Here is a 10845-nt window from a genome sequence, read left to right on the forward strand (position 1 = left end):
AGAAGCTTTAGTATTTCATTTCTTACCACTTCTTTCATCTTAGGATTTAACCGTCGTTGATGATCAACAACTGGCTTAGCGTCTTTATCTAGTTTTATTTTGTGCTGGCATAGAGTAGGACTAATGCCCTTAAGATCATCAAGAGTATATCCAATAGCACCACTGTGCTTCTTCAGAGTTTTCAATAATTTCTCTTCTTCATGCTCTGAAAGGTTGGCACTAATAATAACAAGATATATCTTCTTTTCATCAAGATAAGAATATTTCAAAGTATCAGGTAATTGTTTAAGCTCAAACATGGGATCTCCCTTGGGAGGAGGAGGATCCCCTAGGATTTCAACAGGCAAGTTGTGTTTCAAAATAGGTCCCTATTAAAGAATACTTCATCTATTTTCCTTCTTTCATTCATAAACATGTCATTTTCATGGTCGAGCAAATATTGTTCTAAAGGATCATTAGGAGGCACGGCAATAGAAGCAAGACCAATAATTTCATCTTTACTAGGCAATTCCTTATCATGGAGTTATCTACGAAATTTAGCAAAATTAAAATCATGAAACATATCCCCTAAACCTATAGTAACAATATCCTTATCGCAGTCTATCTTAGCATAACAGTATTCAAGAAGGGTCTACCAAATATAATGGGACAAAAGTCAACTTGTGGGGAAGCAAGAACAAGAAAATCAGTAGGGTACTTTATTTTCCCACACAAAACTTCAACATCTCTAACAATCCCAATCGGTGAAATAGTATCTCTATTGGCAAGCTTAATAGTAACACCAATATCTTCTATTTCAGCAGGTGCAATATCATGCATAATTTCTTTATATAAGGTATAAGGTATTGCACTCACACTAGCACCCATATCACATAAGCCATCATAATAATGATCTCCTATTTTAACAGAAACAACAGGCATGCCAACAACATGTCTATGTTTACTTTTAGTATCGGGTCTAGCAATTCTAGCAGCTTCATCACACAAATAAATAACATGCCCATCAATATTATCTAACAAGAGATATTTAACCATAGCAATACTAGGTTCAACTTTATTTTTCTTAGGGGGTGTAGGTGTTCTAGCATTACTCTTACGAACCACAGTTGAAGCTTTAGAATGATCCTTTATTCTAACAGGGAAAGGTGGTTTCTCAATCTAAGCAGTAGGAACAATAGGATAACATTATAAGTAATAGTTTTTTCTTCAACTTTAATAGGTTCTACTACTTTCACTTCAATGGGAGGATGATATTTAAACCAATTCTCCATAGGGAGATCAACGTGAGTAGCAAATGATTCACAAAAAGAAGCTACTATCTCAGAGTCAAGTCCATATTTAGTGCTAAATTCACGAAAAGCATCGGTATCCATAAAAGATTTAACACAATCAAACTTAGGGGTTATACCTGACTCCTTACCTTCGTCGAGTTCCCAATCTTTAGAGTTGTGTTCAATTCTTTCCAATAAATCCCATTTGAATTCAATAGTCTTCATCATAAAAGAACCAGTACAAGAGGTATCGCGCATGGAGCGATCATTAAGAGAAAGCCGAGCATAAAATTTTTGAATAATAATTTCTCTTGAGAGCTCATGACTGGGGCATGAGTATAACATTGACTTAAGCCTCCCCCAAGCTTGATCGATGCTTTCTCCTTCACGAGGCCAAAATATATATATATATATATATATATATATATATATATATATATATATATATATATATATATATATATAATTACGATCACGATGAACCAGATGCATAGGATAAAACTTCTGATGAAATTCCAATTTCAATCGGTTGTAGTTCCATGATCCAATATCATCACATATATAGCCTATACCATGTCAATGCCTTTCCCTTAAAGGATAAAGGGAAGACCTTCTTCTTGAAAACATCCTCGGGCATACCTGCAAGCTTAAATAGTCCACAAACTTCATCCACATAGATTAGGTGCATATCGGGATGTAATGTTCCATCTCCTGTATAGGGATTAGCTAGCAGTTTCTCTATCATACCTGAAGGAATTTCAAAGTAAATATTTTCAATATGTTCAGTAGGTTGAGGAGAAACTCTTTGCACTTCTGGTCGGGGTGAAGATACCCCAAACAAGCCCCTCAAAGGATTATTTTCCATAGTAACAAGTGACAGTAAATTTCAGCACACTATATAAATGTTTCCTCACCAAGTTCCACTTACCAAAGGCGCTTCACTCCCCGGCAACGGCGCCAGAAAAGATTCTTGATGACCCACAAGTATAGGGGATCTATCATAGTCCTTTTGATAAGTAAGAGTGTCGAACCCAACGAGGAGCAGAAGGAAATGACAAGCGGTTTTCAGTAAGGTATTCTCTGCAAGCACTGAAATTATTGGTAACAAATAGTTTTGTGATAACATAATTCATAACGGGTAACAAGTAACAAAGTAGCTAAGGTGCGGCAAGGTGGCCCAATCCTTTTTGTAGCAAAGCACAAGCCTGGACAAACTCCTATATAAAGCAAGCGCTGCCAAGGACACATGGGAATTACTATCAAGCTAGTTTTCATCATGCTCATATGATTCGTGTTCGTTACTTTGATAATTTGATATGTGGGTGGACCGGTGCTTGGGTACTACCCTTCCTTGAACAAGCATCCCACTTATGATTAACCCCTCTCTCAAGCATCCGCAACTATGAAAGAAGAATTAAGGTAAGCCTAACCATAGTATGAAACATATGGATCCAAATCAGCCCCTTACGAAGCAACGCATAAACTAGGGTTTAAGCTTCTGTCACTCTAGCAACCCATCATCTACTTATTACTTCCCAATGCCTTCCCATAGGCCCAAATCATGGTGAAGTGTCATGTAGTCAACGTTCACATAACACCACTAGAGGAGAGACAACATACATCTCATCAAAATATCGAACGAATACCAAATTCACATGATTACTTATAACAAGACTTCTCCCATGTCCTTAGGAACAAACGTAACTACTCACAAATCATATTCATGTTCATAATCAGAGGGTATTGAATATCATTAAGGATATGAACATATGATCTTCCACCGAATAAACCAACTAGCATCAACTACAAGGAGTAATCAACACTACTAGCAACCTAGAGGTACCAATCTGAGGTTTTGAGACAAAGATCGGATACAAGAGATGAACTAGGGTTTGAGAGGAGGTGCTGGTGAAGATGTTGATGGAGATTGACCCCCTCTCATTGAGAGGATCGATGATGATGACGATGGCGACAATTTCCCCCTCCCGGAGGGATGTTTCCCCGGCAGAACAGCTCCGCCGGAGCCCTAGATTGGTCCTGCCCAGGTTCCGCCTCGAGACGGCTGCGCTTCATCCCGAAAGCTTCCTTATGATTTTTTCCAGGGCAAAAGACACCATATAGCAAAAGATGGACGTCGGGGGCCTACCAGGTGGCCCACGAGGCAGGGGCGCGCCCAGGGGGTAGGGCGCGCCCTTCACCCTCGCGGCTGGTGGGTGGCCCCCCTCTGGTGCTTTCTTTGCCCGATATTTTTAATATATTCCAAAACTGATTTTGTGGAGTTTCAGGACTTTTGGAGTTGTGCAGAATAGGTCTCTAATATTTTCTCCTTTTCCAGCCTAGAATTCGAGCTGCCGGCATTCTCCCTTTTCGTGTAAACCTTATAAAATAAGAGAGTAAAGGCATAAGTATTGAATCATAATATGTACTCACAGCCCATAATGCAATAAATATTGATATAAAAGCATGATGCAAAATGGACGTATCACCGACGCGTGCTGCGGAGGATTGGTGGAACAGATCGAGCCACGTAGCCCCATGTCTTATCTGGTCGGCATCGTTCTTTTTTTGTTTATTTTCTTTTCCTTGATTTTTTCCTTTTCACAAATAGACAAGTGGGGCCCTTCACTCAGTACACTTTCCCCAAACCACCCGCATACACATTTCTCTCCTCTCTCCCCCTCTGCTCCCTCTGGTGGCTCCTGAGATCTGGTTTTCACTGGAGAATCACCGGCGACCACTTCATCGTCTTTACTCAAAAGGTTCGCTCCCTTCCCTCTTCCATCTTCCTATGTAGTTTCTTCCCTCAAAGCCTCTTCGTCTCTCCCCGAGAAGAGAATTATTCAGTGGCTAGATCAGCGCAGGAGCAGCAACAATTTAATGGGAAATGGTGTGTCCTCCGTTGGTTGTCTTAGATTAGAACTCACGTACCACTTGCCCTCCCTATAGTTCCACTGTCTTAGATTAGAGCTTCTGTGGAGGACTGGCTGTTTCATGTCTAATTAGTTGGTTGCTACTAGTGCTAGATCTGGACTACTGTCTTTCAAGTGTATATAGATGGCCAAGTAGGATCTGTATGTGCCTTAGTTAATTTATTATAGCAGTAATCATGTCGCCATTTCTCGGAAAGAGAAAAAAGTAAACAAGACCTCGTTATGCAGTACTGCATTTGGTTGCGTTTGTTTGAACATGCATATGAAATCTTGACCGGGGTAATCAGTTCATAATTGCTTCTTCTAATGCTGTTTCCCACGGTCAAACATGTTCCGTGCATGCTCATGGTTGTTTCGATTTTAGAGAAGAGCAATGTATAATCTGTTAATCCCTTTCAAGCGAGCCTCACAGCTTTCATCTTTCAACTAGTTGCTTCCCAAGATTGTTCCTGTGATACACTAAATTTGAAGTGTTCCTGCAGTAGATAATTGACAAATATTTATACTAGAAGCTTCATGATATTCCCTATAATCATAACCCCCCGTCTTAAGTTAGTTGCACAACAAAAAACTCATACATTTTTATATGCTAGGAAGTTCATGGTACTCCCTATAATCAATAACCCACTTTTTTAAGTTGGTTCCAAAACAGTAGCATATTTTTTTAAGAAATCTAGTTTCATGAGTGGCTGATATCCTTGTCATGTTCATTATCATATGTAGAAAGTTCTTGCTATGACAATTGTATTTATCCAAATTATTTTTCTTGGATTTCAGGAGGTACACATTGTTTCAACATGTCAGAAATAGTGGGCTGGATTCAGTTGTACACTTTAAGTTACCATTAGTCACTGCTCATGAAACAGACAACACTTTCATGTTGCCTTCCATTATCGCCTGAAATAACATATTTTAGTTCATGGAAGATGGTTCATGTTAGTACTAGCATGAAACACATTTATATAAACTTTTAGAGTTCGTACAACAATTTATTTCAATACATGTACATTAAATTTTTTCTGAAGCGTCTTCTCTTGACACATTGTAGTTGTTACTACAAGCATGTATGCATTGATATACTGTCATTCTACCTGAATTTGCTGGCATGACCATCTAAATTAAGTTACTACATATGGATGTTCCATTTTTATTATCTTAGTATCCTTGGATGTGTTCCAAAAAGTACTTCCTACAGTTCTTATTTCGCTCTGAACTTAGTGTGACAAAAAGTAATATTAATGTTTGCATTCATTTGTAGATGGAACAAGGATGTAAAAAAAGAGAAGTGGATCAAGTAGTACATGCAAGGAAAAGAACAAAGGTTTTATACATATCGTTGCAACTATTCCTTTTTCACAATTAGTAAAATCCTCTACTGAGCTACAACGGGTTTGTTCATTTCGTTTTATGTTTTGTTTCACTTTCTTTACATGCAGTGCAATCAACTTCAGCATGTTGAAGCATTTCTGAAGCTCACATCTAAAATATCTGATAATTGCAAGAAACATATACACAGAATGGGTTTCAGGTCATTCCTACAAATAACTAGCATGTCCAATATATACTCTATTTACCTCTAGCTTGCAAATCATTTCAACACAACTTCGTGCTCTATTGAAACACAAAATGGCTTCAAATTCCGAATTACACCTACAACTATTCACAAATTTTTTGGCATTCCAATTGGTGGACATCTTGTAATCACAAAACCATCAGAAGCAACCTATGAGTTCATTCAACAAGATTTAGGAACAAGAGTACCAACAATTGAATACCTTTCCTCAATTATCAATGATGATATCCCCGAAGAAAAATACTGCAGAATCTTCATTCTCATACTCCTGTCATTGTTTGTTGCCCCTAATTCAAGTGGAGTTTCTAGCAAGTTTGTGTATAGTGCAATAGTTGACATTGACAGAATTTCTCAGTATGATTGGTGTCTGCTATGTCTGAGCTACATGGTTTGTTCAATAAAGAAAACAAGGCTGAAGAACACAGTGAGCAAAGAAATCATTCCTAGTGGAAGCAAGTTACTTATGGTGGTAATAGTTTTAGCCACAACATAACTTCTTACAAAATTCATGAATTCAATTTTCTTATTTTTATTTTTATTATGACCGCTTTTCTTTTTCAATGATAGATATCCTACTTTGAATTCCTGATAATAACTGAAATCAAGATGCCGACTAGAAACAAGACTACCATTATGGTAAGGAAACATGCTAAATTCATATATGGCACTTGATGCTGTGCATGGCAAAAGAAATGAGTATGGCAGACTACCGTATGCCATTCTCCTCCAGAGATCCACTTTTGCATAGAAGATAGTTTTACTTGTTCAGTTCGTTCTTATTTTATTGCTTCTCTATACACTGAAAATATTATATTTATCTTTGACATCATCTTCTTATCAAACAGATAAAACACATGTCCTCAACTCCATTCATTGATTGAAATTACATCTGCCTGAAGAAATTGCGGAGTACATTGAATCCAAATTCTCAGATATTAGTCTAACACAAGTAAGTTCTCTTCATGCCTCTAGTTTTGTTCAAAGTAACGAATACTTATTTATATGATTCTGAGTCCTTCTTTACAACAAAAGGATAAAATCATTCTTCAATTGAAAGCTCAAGATTTCTATAGAAATATCATTCGGAACGCAACTCCTACCATGAAAACATATGCAGATGACATCCATTCTTCATTTCTGAAAACCATGACAACTTCCAGCAGCCAAAATGTGCAAATTAAACCAACACTTTCAGAGAACACATTCAAAGTTCCTATGTCTAAAGAATTGTTGGCTATACAATCACCTCGCATATTCCCAATGCTAGATGTTCCAACAATAATTGATAAAGATAAACGAGTCAACATACATGAAATTCTTGATTCATTGGTCAATGATTTCCCGCAGTCTGTCAACATAACAAGTACCAATCTCTCTCTCTCTCTCTCTCTTTGTATGGTAATCTACCATCTTTTGAACAACTTGCTTGCCCAAAGCTTTTTGTCAAGAGATCAGTTCCAAAAGTAACACCCAGCATTGATGTTTCAGCACTGTTACATCGTATTTTTCTTCTCTATAGCTGTTACTCAATATATTTTTTTCTCAGTGCCCAAATAAATAATGAAATAACTCGTACCATATATATTTTTCTCTTGTACACAATACTTGTCTGAAACAACATCCCCAGAGAGAAGAGTAGAAGAAACAAAGTTCAGCTTTCCACCCTTCAGATTCTTATTACCAGGAGAGCGCCTGGAATGTCATTTCTCTTTACCATTTCTCGTTTTTTTACATTGATTCTTTACAGGGTGCAGATTATTGTTCTAACTGTTTCTGTACTGCTTTCTTCTTTTCCAACCAGATCTTGTTGAGCCTAAACTAAATAAAGGTAGGTTGCTTCCTGAAATCACATATCCAGTTGACAAGTCTCTCAACAGTACACCGCATGGCAATTCAAATGGAGAAGCTGGTTCAAGCGCTCAATACGCACAATCAGATTATCCTTCCTTTGATGTAATTACCAATTCAATTGACATAGTACAGAAAGTTCCTTCTAATTCTCAAAGAATTGCATCAGAACAATTTAAAACTTTTGCATCTCCTTTGTCTACTCAGTTCAGCCTCCCACCAAGTCAATATAACAACCAACATCATAATTATGCCAACACCATTGTTCTTCCAAGTGAGAGCCCAATAAGGATGATGGACTTCCTGTCACCAAAAGTATACCCAAGCACTATTGGCACACCCCTTGAAGATCCTTTGTTAGTTCAAGCACTTGAACAACATGAAACACATTCCAGTAAGTTCTATAAACCAGAAGGTTCATCTTGGCAGCAACGCGTAAACAATTCTTTCAAATCTGGGACAGTAGTAATCCAAGATCAGAAGAAGGGAAATAAGGAGGTCATTTTTTCAACTGGAATAGATAATGCCTCCTACCAATCATTGGTTGGACATCTTTCCAAGTTAACCTACAGGTATGTAAAAATGACATATGAAATTTATCATACATCTTTCTACATGTTTTGGACATAAACAAATGTATGCTTTTTAAGCTTTCTCTTCTTTGTTTTTTTCTACTTGTGTTAATGTTGCTCTTCTCCCATAAAACACCCAAAGGATCTATGAGATTGAACGAGTTTGGGTAGAACAGAAAACTATAACACTATCATTCAAGATTGGCGGTTGGATAAATCCTCGGGTTGTTGAGTATTTTTCAAAACTAAGGAATAAAGACCAGCTCAACCGAGGAATAAAAGGCCTGCTTCCAAGCAGCAATTTAGTAGAACATATAGTTAGCATTGATGACATGGTGAGCCTATATTTGTGTTCTTTTTCTTACTTTTCATTTACGGTACAACAATTTTTGTTTCTTTTCCTAACTTTCAATCATTTCGTTCAAATAAAATATGTAGGAGAAGCTAATGAACCTAATGCTAAATCATTCAGATCCTGCAAACCAAATTGATTTTACGGGAATGTAATGTTGGATTCAGTTTATTGAACGCTTCCTTGGTAACAATTTCTTTTTTTGTTAATACAGATCATACAGAATTTGAACTTTTACATAGAGGTTTGACTAATATTCCCGTTCCTTCAATTTATCTAGGTAAAAGTGCATGTGTTCAAGGAAAAACAATTGTTATTAATCGTTGCTAATTTTTGAGCCAAATTTTTTGATATTATGAACCCGCACTACAGCGACGATGCATTTCTACCAACAATTAGTGCAGTAATCTACAACTTCAAGACTTTATTCACTGCATCATATGGAAATACTAGTTCTTTCAACATAGGAAATTCTGAGTCAAGATTTGCCAGCTCCAAAAGTGAATTTTCTCCATCGAGCTCACGCCTTTTATGATTCATTAGCAATTTATTTCTTCTACTTCTCAAGAAGAAGTTAGAAAGTTTTTAAAGTTAACCGGAATTTGCAACTTTGTTTCTTTTTTCAGGTACGACTCAGGAATTTCCCTCCTTAGTATCTTAGCAAGTACAAAGGTCTCGGAATGGAAGGTTTCTCCAATGTAAGTAGTTACCAATTCATTCATTAAGAGCACTTGTTTTCCTTATTTGGCTTTGTTCGAAATATATCATTTTAAGCAGCTACTCCTTTTTTTACATTTTGAAGGACGATTTACAAGCTCTACGAGAGAAATTTCTTTTTGAGATCATAACTTGCAAGGACAATGAAATCCAGCTTCCATTCGTAACTTCTTTCCTACAGGGACATGGTAGTTTTCTATTTCTTTTTATTGCCACAATCCTTGGCCTCCTCCTCATCACATCTCTATCTCAACAGGGTTTCCGCATTTTCAAGGGAAGCATTCAACATGATTTCTGCATATGAACAAAGCTTTTAGGTAAGTTCATGATCTCTAGTTTCCCCCCTGAAGAATCCTAATGAACTTTTCCCCTAATCCCAACTAACATTTTTCCTTTCTTGTTATGCAGGCATTCATTGCCATTCGTTACTGTCAAGTATAATGGAATCTGCACTAGAAGAAGTTCTCCTGAATTTGCACTGAAAGGAAAAAACCATGGCGAAAATGCTTCATCCTAAGAAAAAAACCATTTGTTTCTGTTTCTTGCTTGTTTTGATGTTTACCCTAGTGATACTTTTTTGCATATGAACAACAGAAAGAATTACTGAAGAAGTTGTAATTGATATACCTTTACCATACAATTTCATCCTACTGATAATTAGTTCTGGAAAAAGTTGAACAAACTTGTTCTAAGTCCTTTCTTATTTCTTACAAATTGTTTGGCACCAAAAATAGCTTCAAACTAAAACAACAGAATCATTTCAAACAGTTGAAACAGTAGACAACAGAAACAGAGGCTGGAGAAACAGTAGAACTCCCGCCAGCAGAAATAGTAGACAGGAGAAACAATCCCGCCAACGCGCTAGAAACAGTTGAACTCCCGCCAACGCGGCCCAGTAAGCCCAGGAACAAGGTCCCTAGTGTGATCGCCTAGCATTCTAACGTAGAATGCGGCGCGTAGGAACTCTCGCGTCACGAGTCATCTAATGCACGCACGGGGCAGTAGCAGCTTACGTTTGGGCCTTAGTGCATCTACAGCCGGACTTTGCAAATCTGGCCCCTCAAGCGTTTAGACGCGCCACGGACAGTGAACGGTCACGCCTCAAATTAGCCACTCTGCATCCTAGTCTCTCATATTTCAACCCATAAATCCATACAAAGCATGCAAAAGAAATCCTACATACTACATACTACGTACTACCCTAGCTAATCTTCGTCGTCAAAGATATCGACGGCAGCGGTGCCGGGCGTCAGCGAGACGGGCGGGTAGGAGGGCTCCGGCTCATCCTCCTCCTACCCGACCTCATCCATGTAGGCAAGCATCTCCGCCTCCTCCGCGGCCTCCATCTCCTGGCGGCGACAGCGTCTGGCCTCTGCAGGCGACTCCGAGCGGAGGGAATCGAGGATGGTCTGCTGCTCCGCCTGCAGATGCGCGTCGCAAGCGTCCCCCACATCCTCATCCCCCGGCTCATCCTCTTCCTCCTCCTCCTTCTCCTCCTCCACCTCCTCCTCCTCCTCCTCCGGATCCACTGCATCCAGAGATAGCCCCGCGGCGATTCGGGCTTCGCGCCTTGCCCGGATCT

The 10845-nt window shown here is 38.5% G+C and overlaps 2 long non-coding RNA genes across 3 annotated transcripts; both read left to right on the forward strand.

The window, feature by feature from the left end:
* Positions 1-5457: 5457 nt before the first annotated feature.
* LOC119321840 lies at positions 5458-7684 on the forward strand. The gene is made up of 5 exons (XR_005155239.1): positions 5458-5522; positions 5638-6243; positions 6342-6410; positions 6620-6723; positions 7576-7684. It is a non-coding gene; the product is annotated as an uncharacterized LOC119321840 (long non-coding RNA).
* Positions 7685-7692: 8 nt separating this feature from the next.
* Positions 7693-9748, forward strand: LOC119321841. 2 transcript variants are annotated; one of them, XR_005155240.1, is made up of 6 exons: positions 7693-7727; positions 7830-8194; positions 9173-9244; positions 9349-9451; positions 9520-9580; positions 9672-9748. It is a non-coding gene; the product is annotated as an uncharacterized LOC119321841 (long non-coding RNA). The 2 variants fall into 2 exon arrangements; XR_005155241.1 differs by lacking the exons at positions 7693-7727; positions 7830-8194 and adding an exon at positions 8211-8529.
* The last annotated feature ends 1097 nt before the right edge of the window (positions 9749-10845 follow it).

This window comes from Triticum dicoccoides, chromosome 6B (assembly GCF_002162155.2).
Source record: "Triticum dicoccoides isolate Atlit2015 ecotype Zavitan chromosome 6B, WEW_v2.0, whole genome shotgun sequence".
In the NCBI taxonomy this organism is placed as follows: Eukaryota; Viridiplantae; Streptophyta; class Magnoliopsida; order Poales; family Poaceae; genus Triticum; species Triticum dicoccoides.